This window comes from Phyllobates terribilis, unplaced genomic scaffold (genome assembly GCF_046119375.1).
Source record: "Phyllobates terribilis strain yellow unplaced genomic scaffold, ASM4611937v1 Scaffold_1__5_contigs__length_1240528914, whole genome shotgun sequence".
Classification (NCBI taxonomy): domain Eukaryota; kingdom Metazoa; phylum Chordata; class Amphibia; order Anura; family Dendrobatidae; genus Phyllobates; species Phyllobates terribilis.
The window spans coordinates 815,785,284-815,801,799 of record NW_027362761.1 but is presented as its reverse complement, the minus strand read 5'-3'; positions in this window follow the sequence as shown (position 1 = coordinate 815,801,799).

Genomic DNA, 16,516 nt, shown 5'->3' with positions numbered 1-16,516 from the left:
CAGATAGCAAAGGAAAGAACTAAATATCTCTTATGCTAACCCAATGTTGAAATCTGTTTAACAACAAGTGAAATGCAGGTGCCGGAATGCAACGCACAGAGACACAAGACGAGAACAGTCAGAGGTTCATATAACCACTCTATATGTATAACAACTATTCTACAAAGGGGTTAGTAGCAAGGGTAATAAACAGCAACTTGGAATAGCAATGAGAAATATTTCAGTGAATAACAGTACAGTTCTTTGCAACAGTGTGATGCACTCAGTCGTGGAAACACCACGTGAGTTCTCTTTCTCTTTATATGGCCCTAGCGGGGGTCATCGGTTCTTCCCGTTAGGCCGCAAGTCTCTTCCAGATAAAGGTCTATCAGATCCCGTTTAGCCTCCCACGCACCAAATGGCCCCCACCCAACCTGAGATCCTAATCCCAACTGTCCCCTGTACAGTAGGTGAGAGTTGTAAGTGACGGCTCTGTTCTATCGTGATCCTCTCTCAGCTCTTCTCGACTTGACCGTCGACGGTAGTCTCTCACGCTTGGGGGAAGGGGGTCCCTACCTCGGCTCTTGACAGGCGGCGTCGGATCCCGGGAACTTACTCAGTGTGGGGCACAGGTCCTGACTCTGACCAACATGGGCAAGGCTCAGGGGGGCTTCTGTGAGGAGTGCGGAGCCTCTCAGGCGATGTCCAACTCTTGTGCAGCGCAGTACTCCGGCTAAGGCCTGTCGCGCTGGGCTCTGCTGTCTCTCTGGAGCAAATCTGCTCCACTCTGCAGCTTGGCGCCAAATCTCTGGCTGCAGTGTCTCCTCCAGTGCACATCCGCACCCTGCGCTCTCTTAGCGCCAAAAGCCCATGCAATCTGGCACACACGGCCTTTATACCCAGGAAAGTCTCTGGGTCACATGATCAGGTCCATCACACAAAGTTTCTTCCCCTGCAAACATGCTAGTAACATTTGATTCCTGCTAGCACAATTCTTTGTTTACTTTCATTTTCAGTTTGTTCCAGCACAGGGTGGTGTTTGCTTACAGTTACTTAGTCTCTCTTGTCCATCTCTCTACATAAGTTTATTGGATTTATAAAAATTCTCAATCACAGTATACAAATTACAGTACCAATACCAAGCCATTATGTAAAAATTATACCAAAACTAAACTCTATAATTACATATGGTACCTAATCCAAGCATAGCTAATAAATACATTACTAGAACTATCAGTACATAAATATGGTTCTAAAACTAGCACAACGTCTTCAAACAGAGGCTGGACAGACATCTGTCTGAGATGATTTAGTGAATCCTGCTTTGAGCAGGGGGTTGGACCAGATGACCAAGGAGGTCCCCTCCAACTCTACCATTCTATGATTCTATGATTCTATGACAACTAGTGCAGAAAATTCTAAAGTCAGTTTAGCCCTTGCTGTATAATACTCGTACAGTATTTTGTATCCTGTGAAACTACAGCTTCTGGTGTAGTGTAGCCTGAATGTGGTAAATATACGGTATATTGGGTGTCAGGGCTGCCACCAGGAATTTCAGGGCCCCATACTGGCAACATTTTTGGGCCCCCTTGAGACTCCGCCCAGGCTAGACCTCCACCCCTCAAACCTTCCACAATCCCACTGCCCACTCTTGGAAAAATTGCACCACAAGCTCACCAGTCACATATCAACAGTTTCCATTGAACACCAGATCACATACATAGCCATCATCTTTTGCTTTGGCAAAAAGATTTTTTTAAGCCTGCCACCACGAGAAGGTAGACTCTTTTGATAGAGCCCTACTCTACTATTAAAACTAATACCCAATACTCTTTTTAGGTATATTTTTATTTATTTTTCTTTATAGGAATGTGTCACATGCATTTTTTTAAAAATGAACAATAATTCCACATACAAGAGACAAATACCGTCACACCATGGCCGGTCCACATATTACCACCACATAGTGACCGAATAATACCACATACAAGGAACAAATACCACCACACCATGACCAGACCATATAATACCACCGTGTAGTGACCAAATAATACCACATACAAGGGACAAATACTGCCACACCATGACCATACCATATATTACACCACATAGTGACCGAATAATACAGCATACAAGGAACAACTGCCAACACACCATGACCAGACCACATATTATCACTACATAATGACTGAATAATATCACATACAAAGAACAAACACCACCATATCATGACCAGACCTCATATTACATGCACATAGTGACCGAATAACACCACATACAAGGGACAAATACCTCCACACCATGACCAGATCACATATTACCACCACATACAAGGAACAAATACCGCCACACCATGACCATACCACATACCACCAAATGGCGACCAAATAATACCACATACAAAGAATAAATACCTCCACACCATGACCAGACTACATATTACCACCACATAGTGACCGAATACTACAATACTGATCATTAATAAAAAAGCAGAATACTAATATTACCACAAGGGCCATTATACACAGGAGTCCGGTATATAGTGTATAGTGTAAGTGTACAGGTAACACACTGACTCACCAGTGATGTTTCTAGTTGAAGTCCTTCATCTTCGCTTTTCTTCTTCATCCAGTAATAATATCCCTTAATTAGCCCCTACAGCAGTAATGTCCCACATCCTGTCCCCTTCCTGTAATAACATCCCCCCATCCTAGCCCCCATGTGTCTCATTCCTGGCCCCCAAGTGTCTCATTCCTGTCCCCATATATTCTAATTCCTGGCCCAATATGTCTATATCCTGCACCCATGTCTCCATCCTGCCCCCATATGTCCTCCATCCTGGCCGCATGTGTCCTCCCATCCTGCCCCCTTGTGTCCTCCCATCCTGCCCCCATGTTTCTCCATCCTGCCCCCATATGTCCTCCCATCCTGCCCCCATGTGTCCTCCCATCATGCCCTCATGTGTCTTCCCATCCTGCCCCTATGTGTCTCCATCCTGCCCTCATATGTCCTCCCATCGTGGCCCCATGTGTCTCCATCCTACCCCCATATGTTCTTCCAGCTTGGCCCCTTATGTCTCCATCTTGCACCCACATGTCCTCTCTTCCTGCCCCCATCTGTCCTCACATCATGAACCCATATGTCCTCCCATCCTAGCCCCAAATGAACTCCCATTCTGGATACTGGCCCCATATAAACTCCCATCCTGGATCCGGGCCCCATATAAAATTCCCATTCTAGATCCTGGCCCTATTTGAACTCCCATCCTGGATCCTGGCCCCATATGAACTCCCATATTTTTCAAGGTGATTTTAATTAGCTATAAGCCCTATAAAAGCAAGCTGTAGTCACAACTCGCTAACATCATATGTATAGCACTCTTCTACTTATGCCACGTGCACACGTTCAGTATTTGGTCAGTATTTTACATCAGTATTTGTAAGCCAAAATCAGGAGTGGAACAATCTGTGGAAAAGTGTAATAGAAACACGTCACCACTTCTGCATTTTTCACTCACTCTTGATTTTGGCTTACAAATACTGATGTAAAATACTGACCAAATACTAAATGTGTGAATGTGGCCTTAATTATATAATTGCAGGTAGACTGCAGTTCCACTAGCATTTTTTGAAGCATAACCCCTTCTTAACATGGCAATTTTCATTTTTTCCTCCCCTTCTTCCAACAGTCATAACTTTTTTGAATCTTCTGTCGTAACAGCCGTATGAGGGCTTGTTTTTTGTTGGACGAGTTGTATTTTTCATTGCCATAATCCATCTTACCACGCGATGTACTAGAAAATGGGAAAAAAATTGTGGTGAAATTGCAAAAAAAAAATAAAAATAAACACAATTCACACAATTGTTTTTAGTCTCCTGTTTTTATTGCATTCATTGTGCAGTAAAAATAATCTAGCAATATGATTCTCCAGGTCAGTATAATTACAGAAATACCAAACATGCATTTTATTTTGTAATTTAGTAAAAAAAAATTGGAAATTCTTCAAAAAATAAAAATTTTTGCTTGTGTTGCTATTTTCCGAGACTCATTACACCTTCATTTTTTTGTTTTATGGAGCTATGTTAGGACTTGTTTTTTGTGTGACAAGCTGATGTTTTTATAGATACCATTTTGGAGTAGATACGATGTTTTGATCGATTCCTATTCCATTTTTTTTGCAGTGTTGCAGCGCATGAAAACATGCAGTTCTGGCATTTCATTTTTTTTTCTCTTTAGGGTGTTTACAGATCGGGTTAAATAATTTTATATTTTAATAAATTCGACTTTTATGGACACAGCAATACCACATATGTGTATTATTGTATATTTTTATATATCTTTATTAGGGGAAAAAGGAGGTGAATTTTTAAAGTTGTGCCTAAATTTTGTGATTTTTGGCATTCTCACGCTAAGTTTCTACCTGCTCTAAAAAATGGGCGGATCCAGGGAGGAGCAGGACACGGCACCACACCTCGTCTAATTCATAATGAACTGTGGCCTTTCCGTACTCCAGAATTCTCATTCCAGTACGTGACTGGAGTGAGACTTCTGGTGTAACGCATGGAGGTGCATGCCATTTGACATGAATAAGGAGCATCTGACTCCAGCATGGCTCCTCATCAAAATGGGCATGAACAACGACAGTCTTGATGAATCGAGCCCATAATTCAACAACGCAGGTGAGAAATTAAAAACTACGTTATATTCAGCTCTTCAGCCATCTTATCATGATGTAGTCAGTATCGCAAGTAAAAAGTGGTGAGAGGTCCCCTCTAAAGGGAACCTGTCACATCAAAAATGTTATAAACCTGCCAAAATGGAGTAATCTGCAGGTTAATAGCATTCTGAAGCTGCCAGCCACAGAGTCCCGCTGCCGAGAGGGAGGAAATTAACTTTATTCCTCCTTGCAGCTTCGGGCTTTCAGTCATAGGGGTGGGCCGGCACGGCTCAGTATTAGAGCCGGTTGTCAGTCACTGCTGGGGGCACGGATACAGCCGCTGCTCACTATGTACTGAGTGGTGACTGAAGTCATGACAGCCGCACCCCTATGTCTGAAAGCCCGAGTTCATTTCTTTCCGGCATTGGGGCTCTCAGTGCCAGAACCAGGCAGCGTCAGAATGCTATTCATCTGCAGATTAACCATATGTCTGCAGATTAATAGCGTTATTTTACGTGACAGGTTCCCTTTAGCGTTATAAATCTGTTTGGGTCTTCAGCCTCTCACTTGCTCCTCCATGAGTGATCTTCCATTATCATCCAGGGCAGCTTAGACAAGCAGAGAGGCTAATGATGATGCAGTTCTGGCCTGTATAATATATTGGAGACTTATGGAGAGTGGAAGACGTTCAGCACATCTCTTCACACTAAGACCCTGATTCATCATTGCCTTTGCCCCTGTTTTTTTGTCTAGTTTTGCGGATTTTATTTTTTGTCTTTTCACGCAATTCTTTATCCTATTTCCTCCTTATTTGAAGTCTATTTTCATATGTGCTCGCATGTTTCTTTTTTATTATTCACTTTGTGGACGGTATCTATCAATTCCAGATATGTTAGCCTGATTAATCAATTGTGACATTTTAAAAAGTTACAAAATTTGACGCAATTTCACTCCAGTCTTCTGTAATGTATTTTTGCGTACTCCAGTGTGTTAATACAATTTTTTAAACTATTGGTGCCAAAAGTCTCAAAAAAAGTTCAAGAAAGGAAGCCCATTTTTGATTTTGTGCCAAGCTTAAGAATCACGTGCGCCGTTTTGATGAATTTGGTGCCAAAACAGCAACTAGTACAAAAAGACAAAATCAGGATAGTGACTTAAAAAGAAAAAAAAAACCTGCAAATGATGAATCTAGGCTTAAAACTTTTTAACTAGAATTATCCCAAATAGTAACATTTCTACTCAATGACTAAGTGCTTGATGTGGGGAGTAGTTGACTACTGATTTTGGGGTTGGAAATTATTGTGGAAACACTGGAAAGTGGGTTTGTGACACGTCAACAAATCTGATCACAGTGAATTTCGGTCAGTTTGTTAAGACGAAAGAGGAACATGAAAACTGAAGAGGCTGATTTGGGCTCCTGACCATAGTTTATTTTGAGCCCTCTACAGCAGTACTATTGGATATTTATTTTTTTATGGTACAGCCCAGCACATTTTTATCACTATTAACAGATGTAAAAAATGAAAAAGTATGACCTTTATTTAATTGTTTAAATGATTTGGTTGTGCTGTCTAATTTCTTCCCTTTTTCATATATGGCAGCCAAAAACCCTTGCGCAAACTGCACAACCTCAACAGTAGAAAAGCTCTTCTCCATTTTATAACATTACCTCTCACATCACATCAATTTAGTTTCTGATATTTGTTTTGTTTTCCAAGCAAAGGCTTGGAAACAACCCTATGTTTCTTTTGGAGAGGTGAAATCTAAACTGAAACCGTTTCCTGATCAATGAAAATTTACAAGATTCATCCCCGATAAAAGAGTACATTCGCTAAAATCGTAAAAAGCCAATTATTAGATGAATGTACAATGCTATGCAATTCTATGTATCTAATTGAAGTAATACACTTTCATATTTGGACATTCTCTTATCAAACTCAATAAAATATTGTTAAAAATGATAAACGCAAGGGCTACTCACCCCGTTCATTGTTGACAGACTGCAGCAAGCAGTGACAGCTGCCCGTGACTACTGCAGCCAATCAGTGGGATCTGCAGCTTGTGCCATCAACATTACATTCGCTTTAGTGGAGATATCACGGTACCTGGGCTGCACTTGTGGAAATGAAGACATCTTATTGGTATACAATTAAGGTTTTTATTCAACCAATGCGTTTTGGCACCAAACTGGCGCCTTTTTCAAGATGCAAAGCCAAATGTTCAAGACACGCTATCATACGTTTTAAATGGTGGTGAATCATTTCCACTGAAAACACATACAACCTGTCAAACCAGGTTTCCTATCTATCTAATCCAGGGTTGGGGAACCTCCGGCCCGCCGGCCGTTTCTAAGGCCCTCGGGCAAATTCCCGGTGACCGAAGTGCTCTGGCTGGCAGCTGCTTTTTTATGTCTGCCGGCCTTTAATTTAACATTCTGCGAGCATGCACACGCAGCGTGCACTACAGGATGCTGCGGCATGTGCAAGAAAAGATTACGTCAGTCAGGACATACTCTGTGGGCAGTTAGCGCGCAATGGGCTCCCGTCACACAGAAGACAACAGCATCTCCTGTGATATGTATGCCCCAGCCCAGAGTCTCCAGTGATGTATATGCCACAGCCACATGTCTCCAGTGACGTATATGCCGCAGCATAGTGTCTCCAGTGATGTATATTCCACAGTCCAGTGTCTCCAGTGATGTATATGCCGCAGCATAGTGTCTCCAGTGATGTATATGCCGCAGCATAGTGTCTCCAGTGATGTATATTCCACAGTCCAGTGTCTACAGTGATATATATGCCCCAGCCCAGTGTCTACAGTGATATATATGCCCCAGCCCAGTGTCTACAGTGATGTATATGGCGCAGCCTCGTTTCTCCTGTGATGTTGATGCCGCAGCCGTGTGTCTCCTGTAATGTCTATGTCGCAGGCACATGTCTCCAGTCATATGTATGCCCCAGCCACATGTCTCCAGTGATGTACTTTATATTCCCCAGCATAGTGTCTCTAGTGATGTTTATGCATTAGTCCCGTGTCTCCAGTGATGTATATGCCCCAGCGCCATGTTTCCTGTCATGTGTATGCCCCAGCGCCATGTTTCCTGTCATGTGTATGCCCCAGTGCCATGTTTCCTATCATGTGTATGCCCCAGCGCCATGTTTCCTGTCATGTGTATGCCCCAGCGCCATGTTTCCTATCATATGTATGCTGCAGTCCCTGTGTTTCCTGTCATGTGTATGCCGCAGCCCCTGTGTCTCCTGTCATCTATATGCCCCAACCCTGGTGTCTCCTGTCATGTTTATGCCCCAGCCCCGATGTCTCCTGTCATGTTTAGGCCCCTGCCCCAATGTCTCCTTTTAGGTGTATGCCCCAGCCCTGGTGTTTCCAGTGATGCATATGCCCCAGTCCAAAGTCTCCAGTGATGTATATGCCCCAGCCGAGTTTCTCCAGTGATGTATATGCAGCAGATCTGGTGTCTCCTGTCATGTGTATGCCCCAGCTCCAGTGTTTCCTGTCATGTCTATGCCACAGCCTCGGTGTGATGTATAAACAGCAGACTCAGTATCTCTTGTGTGATATATATACAATAGCCTCGGTGTCTCCTGTGTGAAGTATATACAGCAGCCTTGGTGTCTCCTGTGTGATGTATATAGAGCAGCCTCGGTGTCTCTTGTGTGATGTATATACAAGAGCCTCGGTGTCCCGTATGTGACTTATATACAGCAGCCTTGGTGTCTCTTGTGTGATGTATATACAGCAATATTGATGTCTGCTGTGTGATATATACTGCAGAGCTCCCATTGCTAGAGGTCTATAAATATAATGTGAGCAGTGATGCATTTCCCACTGTAACTAGACATGCAGTGTAACATACATTTGTGTTCGGTACGACTTACTGCTGCAAATTCTTTATCATCTCAAAGAGTCACCTGCGCTCCAGACTGATGTAAACCTGTAAAAGCAGCTACGAGTAGCAACATCATCCATACCACCCAGTAGTGTAGCTACCGGGTGGGCAGAGGGTGCGGTCGCCCCTGGGACTCGTGCTCAGAGGAGCCCACCTGGAGCTACGCTACCCTTAACTGTATCAGTATGCACAGCTTGCCGATATAGTTAAGCACCACACAGTGGTTTGCTGCCAATGGAGGCAGGCCACGTGGCTGCTATGGGCCCCCCTGTCATCGCACATTCAACTGTATCGGCATCCTGGATGCCCATACAGTTGAAAGTAATGATGGAGGAGGGACACTACACTACATGGTGGCCCCTGTGCTGAGGTATGTGGTGCTTCAGAATGCTCACTGCAGTAATTGTGGTGGCCATAATATGTATTGAGGACTATGGGGAGTGCAGTATACCGTATGGAGGACTATGGGGAGTGCAGCATACTGTATGGAGGCCTACGGGGAGTGCAGAATACTGAATGGAGGAGTATGGGGGTGCAGTATACTGCATGGAGGACTATGTGGAGTGCAGTATACCATATGGAGGACTATGGGGAGTGCAGTACACTGTATGGAGGACTATGAAGAGGGCAGTATACTGTATGGAGGACTATGGAGTGTATCAAACTATATGGAAGGCAATATGGGGTCTAGTGTACCATATGTAGGGCCATGTGGGGCCTAGTGTACTTTATGGAGGGTTATGTGAGGTTCCATTATACTATATTGAAGGCTATGTGGGGGCCATTATATTTGGAGGGCTTTGTAGAAGTTTTTATACTTTATGGAAGGCTATGTGGGGGCGACAGTTATACAGTGTGAAGGTTTGTGTGGGGTCCATTATATTGTGCTGAGGTCTGTGTGGGGCCGTTATACAATTTGGGGGCTAATGCGGGGCCATTATACAGTTTAGGGGCTAATGTGGGGGCCATTACACAGTGTGGGAGCTAATACAGGGGCCATTATACAGTTTGTGGGCCAATGCAGGGGCAATTCTACAGTTTGGGGACTAGTGCAGAGGCAATTATACAGTTTGTGGGCAAATGTGAGGGCCATTATACAGTTTGAGGCTTATCGTGGGGGAAATCACACAGTGTGGGGACTACTGTGAAGGGCCCTCATATATTGTGGGGGGCTCTCAATCATATTATAAAGACATCTGTGGGGGTCGTCATAAAGTTTTGGAGCCATTATACAGCATGGGAGCTAATATATATATATTACCTATATATATACCTAGCTATTGAGCCCGTTCTACGCCCGGGTGGTGAGCATTTTTATTGGTATATGGTCTCCCATGCTGGTATTTGTGCTGCCCCCATCCTGGTATTTGTACTGCCCCCATCCTGTTTCCCCATCCTGTTATGCTGGCATGCATGGCAGGCCTCACCCGCAATCCTGGTATGCATGGCACCCCTCACCCCCAATCCTGGTATGCATGGCACCCCTCACCCCCAATCCTAGTATGCATGGCACCCCTTACCCCCAATCCTGGTATGCATGGCACCTCTCACCACTAATCCTGGTATGCATGGCACCCCTCATCCCTATCCTGGTATGCATGGCACACCTCATCCTTATCCTGGTATGTATGGCACCCCTCACCTCCAATCCTGGTATGCATGGCATCCCTCACCCCCAATCCTGGCATGCATGGCTCCCCTCATCCCAATCCTGGCATGCATGGTGCCCCTCATCCCAATCCTGGCATGCATGGCGCCCCTCATCCCTATCCTGGTATGCATGGCACCCCATCCCTCATCCTGGTATGCATGGTACCCCACATCCCTATCCTGGTATACAGGGTACCCCTCATCCCTATCCTGGTATGTATGGTACCCCTCATCCTGGTATGCATGGTACCCCTCATCTCTATCCTGGTATGCATGGCACCCCATCCCTCATCCTGGTATGCTTGGTACCCCTCATCCCTCAATCCTGATATGCATGGCACCTCTCATCCCCAATCCTGGTATGCATGACACCCCTCATCCCCAATCCTGGTATGCATGGCACCCCCCATCCCCAATCCTGGTATGCATGGTACCCCTCATTTCAAATCTGGTATACATGGCACCCCTCATCCCAATCCTGGTATGCATGGCACCTCATCTCTCATCCTGGTATGCATGGCACCACTCATCACAAATTTGATATACATGGCACCCCTCATCCCCAATCCTGGTATGCATGGCACCCCTCATCCCCAATCCTGGTATGCATGGCACCCCCCATCCCCAATCCTGGTATGCATGGCACCCCTCATTTCAAATCTGGTATACACGGCAACCCTCATCCCAATCCTGGTATGTATGGCACCCCTCATCCCCAATCCTGGTATGCATGGCACCCCCCATCCCCCAATCCTGGTATGTATGGTACCCAATCCCTCATCCTGGTATGCATGGCTTTCTCATCCCCAATCCTGGCATGTATGGCACTCCTCATCCCTATCCTGGTATGCATGGCACTACTCATCCCCAATCCTGGTATGCATGGTACCCCTCATCCCCCAATCCTGGTATGCATGGTACCCCTCATCCCCCAATCCTGGTATGCATGGTACCCCTCATCCCCCAATCCTGGCATGCATGGTACCCCTCATCCCCCAATCCTTGTAATGTGTGGTTCCCTCACCCCCAATCCAGGTATGCATGGTCCCCTCACCCCCAATCCTGGTATGCATGGTCTCCTCATCCCCCAATCCTGGTATGCATGGCACCCTTCACCCCCCAATCCGGGTATGCATGGTACCCCTCACCCCCCAATCCTTGTATGTGTGGCCCCCTCATCCCCCAATCCTGGTATGTGTGGCCCCCTCATCCCCCAATCCTGGTATGTGTGGCCCCCTCACCTCCCAATCCTGGTATGCATGGTCCCCTCACCCCCAATTCTGGTATGTATGGTACCCTTCATCCCCCAATCCTAGCATGTGTGGCCCCCTCATCCCCCAATCCTGGTATGCATGGTCCCCTCACCCCCAATCCTGGTATGCATGGTCCCCTCATCCCCCAATCCTGGTATGCATGGCACCCCTCACCCCCCCAATCCTGGTATGTGTGGTCCCCTCATCCGCCAATCCTGGTATGCATGGTCCCCTCACCCCCCAATCCTGGTATGCATTGTACCCCTCACCCCTCAATCATGGTATGTATGGTACCCCTCATCCTCCAATCCTGGTATGTGTGACCACCTCAACCCCCAATCCTGGTATGTGTGGCCCCCTCACCTCCCAATCCTGGTATGCATGGTCCCCTCACCCCCAATCCTGGTATGTGTGGCCCCTCATTCCCAATCTTGGTATGCATGGCACCCCTCATCCACAATCCTGGTATGCATGGCACCCCCCATCCCCAATCCTGGTGTGCATGGCACCCCTCATTTCAAATCTGGTATACACGGCACCCCTCATCCCAATCCTGGTATGTATGGCACCCCTCATCCCCCAATCCTGGTATGCATGGCACCCCCATCCCCCAATCCTGGTATGTATGGTACCCAATCCCTCATCCTGGTATGCATGGCTTTCTCATCCCCAATCCTGGCATGTTTGGCACTCCTCATCCCTATCCTGGTATGCATGGCACTACTCATCCCCAATCCTGGTATGCATGGTACCCTTCATCCCCCAATCCTGGTATGCATGGTACCCCTCATCCCCCAATCCTGGTATGCATGGTACCCCTCATCAGCCAATCCTGGTATGCATGGTACCCCTCATCCCCCAATCCTGGTATGCATGGTACCCCTCATCCCCCAATCCTTGTAATGTGTGGTTCCCTCACCCCCAATCCTGGTATGCATGGTCCCCTCACCCCCAATCCTGGTATGCATGGTCTCCTCATCCCCCAATCCTGGTATGCATGGCACCCCTCACCCCCCAATCCTGGTATGCATGGTACCCCTCACCCCCCAATCCTTGTATGTGTGGCCCCCTCATCCCCCAATCCTGGTATGTGTGGCCCCCTCATCCCCCAATCCTGGTATGTGTGGCCCCCTCACCTCCCAATCCTGGTATGCATGGTCCCCTCACTCCCAATCCTGGTATGTATGGTACCCTTCATCCTCCAATCCTAGTATGTGTGGCCCCCTCATCCCCCAATCCTGGTATGCATGGTCCCCTCACCCCCAATCCTGGTATGCATGGTCCCCTCATCCCCCAACCCTGGTATGCATGGCACCCCTCACCCCCCAATCCTGGTATGTGTGGTCCCCTCACCCACAATCCTGGTATGCATGGTCCCCTCATCCCCCAATCCTGGTATGCATGGTCCCCTCACCCCCCAATCCTGGTATGCATTGTACCCCTCACCCCTCAATCATGGTATGTATGGTACCCCTCATCCTCCAATCCTGGTATGTGTGGCCCCCTCAACCCCCAATCCTGGTATGTGTGGCCCCCTCACCTCCCAATCCTGGTATGCATGGTCCCCTCACCCCCAACCTGGTATGTATGGTACCCCTCATCCCCCAATCCGGGTATGTATGGTACCACTCATACCCCAATCCTGGTATGTGTGGCCCCTTCATCCCCCAATCCTGGTATGCATGGTCCCCTCACCTCCAATCCTGGTATGCATGGTCCCCTCATCCCCCAATCCTGGTATGCATGTGTAGCACCCCGAGGGCTCGGCTGCTACAGGGGTATTGCACCTCGAACCAGAGGTGTGGTATTCCACTCCCGGGTAAGGATGGAGTGTGGACTAGGGCTCAGTAAGCTGCATGCACCACACACACCCCATTTCCGAGGGACAGCTCAACGGTGCTCCCACTAGACAGAAGTGCAGGCACGACAGCATCTGTTCCTGGCTGGAGTGGGGAGGGGGAGGAAAACCCAGTGGTGTAGGAGCAGATAGGGGTGGGTCTCTGGGCATAGGTAGGAGCCCATTGGTTGCTAGTCACCTGGGCTCGGGTGTCAGAAGGAGGTATAAAAGGTGGGCACCATCTTAGAACAGTGTTCAGTGCAGTGCAGAGAAGAAGTCAAGAGTGAGAGGAGAAGACAGGAAGCAGAGCCCCTGCATGGGCTCTGCTCCGCAGGCAGGCCTTGTCAGGAGGCTGGAGCCTGAGAGAGAGAGAAAGGAGAAGGAACACTAAGGACAGTAAGAAAGGAAGCAAGGAACAGGAACACAGAGAAAGGCCCAGAGACACGAGTGAAGAAGGAACCCTAAGAACCCACGAGATAACGGGTGAAGGGTTGGCAGAGCAGGGTACCGGAACCCAAATTGGTGGAGGCGACTAATCCTCAGCCAAAACCGGAGGTTGTGACCACATCTTGGTGCGACCCCTCACTATATCCACCAGGAAAGCATACCACATAGGGTCAGGGAAACCGGAGAGAGGTTTCGCCGACAGAAGGCCCGAGGAAGCTGGACAAAGGTGGGTCACTGGTGGGGACAGCCAGAGAAAGGAAAGGAAGGGAGTCCTGTGCCACGCTCTGGAATTGCCTGGGAGTTGGTCGAGCCCCTTGCCTGGTGGACGCAGCACGGCTTGGGCAGTCACCGCCGGTACCGAGGTGACTAGGACCAGTAAAGAACTGTGAGTAAAGCATTGGAAACTGCAACCACACGTCTCTGTGTTTCATTGCCGCACCAGCACCATTAGTACTGGGACGCTCACACCATCACTACCATCATCTACTCTAGCTGCCCTGAGGCAATACTTCTCCCGTGGGGAGTTATCCCATTCTTGGCTGCGCATATAACATCAGCCTCAGCGGTCTGCAGCGCAGCGGCGGCCCCCACTGACCGCAATCCACGGGTGGCGTAGTCGGACAATTACAATACAAATAGACTGCCACTGGTTTGACCGCCCTGGGCACGGACCGGGTCACCACCACGGAGGACTACAACCCCCAGCGATCCGGCTCCGGGTATCCCCCTGCACAGCACAGGCCCAGGGGGCGCGTCACATGGTACCCCTCATCCCCCAATCCTGGTATGTGTGGCCCCCTCATCCCCCAATCCTGGTATGCATGGTCCCCTCACCCTCAATCCTGGTATGTATGGCCCCCTCTTCCCCCAATCCTGGTATGTGTGGCTCCCTCATCCCCCAATCCTGGTATGTGTGGCCCCCTCATCCCCCAATCCTGGTATGCATGGTACCCCTCATCCCTTTCACGCTGCACACATACAAAAAAAAAATAAACACTTATTCTGACCTTTCTTCCCTGTGCTCCAGCGCTGCTGCATCCTGTTCTGCCAGAGGCCGGGGGAGGAGTGTGGCGCTGGAGTATGCGCGTGCCCATACTGCGCTGTCTGGCGCCATTTTGCTGAAGGCACACTGCAAATGTGTCTTCAGTAAAATGGTGCCGGATAGCACTATGGACATGCGCCGATTCCGAAGCCTTCACTCCGCCCCTGGTCTCTGTCTAGAAGAGAGGCGCCACGGCAACGCTCCTCCCGGTCAGGTAAGTATGTAAGTATGGCGCTGGAGATCGCGGTATGCATTCTGTGTCTACGCATACCCTGATCTCCGGCGCCATACACACTCCTCTTACCTGTAATGGCTCCATGCGTGCTTCTGTCTGGAGCCAGACTGCGCAGGTGTGTCGCACTTGCACAGTCTATAAAGGCTTCAGACGGAGACATGCATCCCCGGTTATATTATAGATATATATATAGCATGGGAGCTAATGTGGTGACCATTATACAGTTTTGGGCTTACTGTGGGGGCCATTATACAGTTTGAGGGCTAGTGTAGGAGCAACTGTTGAGGCCATTATACAATGTGGGGGAAATTGTACAGCATGGGTTCTATTGTGGGGGCCATTATACAGTGTGGGGGCCATTGAACAGTGTGGGTTCTACTGTGGGGGCCATTATACAGTTTGAGAGCTAGTGTGGGGACTATTGTGGAGACCATTATACAGTGTGGGGCTATTATACAGTGTGAGGGCTTCTGTGGGGGTTATTATATTGTGTTTTGAGGGATAAGTAGGGACAACATACTATGTATAGAGGAGCTGTGGGGGTATCATACTGTGTATAGGGGAGTTGTGGACCCATCGTATTGTATATAGTAGAGCTGTGGGCCAACCATACTGTGTATAGAGGAACTGTACATTGGGGACTCAGTGGACATTATTAAATGTTAAGTGGTCACTTAAGAAGCATTCTTGTTGTAGGGGCACTTAGAACATTGCCCAACACTGCCCCCTGAGGAAGTAAGGAAACACGTGTCGGGGCCTCCCCTGACACTGTTGGTTGTCTCCAACCTCTCACTAAGTATGTCATATCTAGCTTTACCCATATGATATTTGCATTATTGTGTTAATGTGTATAACTTTATGGTCGTTTGTATTGACCTTTTATATATGGTAGGTCATATGACTAATGTTACTGTGATTTTATCAACACACATCTTGTTGTTACCAATGAATTGTATTGGATAAGCTATGTGACCTTATGTGTTGTAGGTTTGGTTTAAATTTGACACCAACTGTGTCTCTATCTACCCTCTATTGCCTCTATTGCCCATGTTATGTCTGATATTATATGGAACTTATACAATGTGTGTCTTTTTGAATATATTTAATAAATTATTAAATCTTTTTATTCATCACATTGTGTCTAAATTATGTTATATTTTGGGGTGTTTGAAACACTAAGGCTGTGTGCCCACGATGCGTTTTTTAAGCGTTTCCGCAGCGGCAATTCGGCTGCAGAAACGCTTGAAAAACGCTTGGTAGAAGGTCTGCCATGTTCCCCAATGATAATCCAAATGTGTTGTGCACATGCTGCGGAAATTTCCGCTGCGGATTATCATTGCGGAAAAATACGCAGCACTACCAATTATTTTGCGGAAGCGCTGCGTTTTCACCGCCATTAACTTGCATTGGAACTAGTGTTGAGCGAACATGCTCGACACTGCTCGGTATTCGCCCGAGCATCACGCTACTCGGGATGTTCGGCGAGCACCGACCATTTCTGGGTTACTC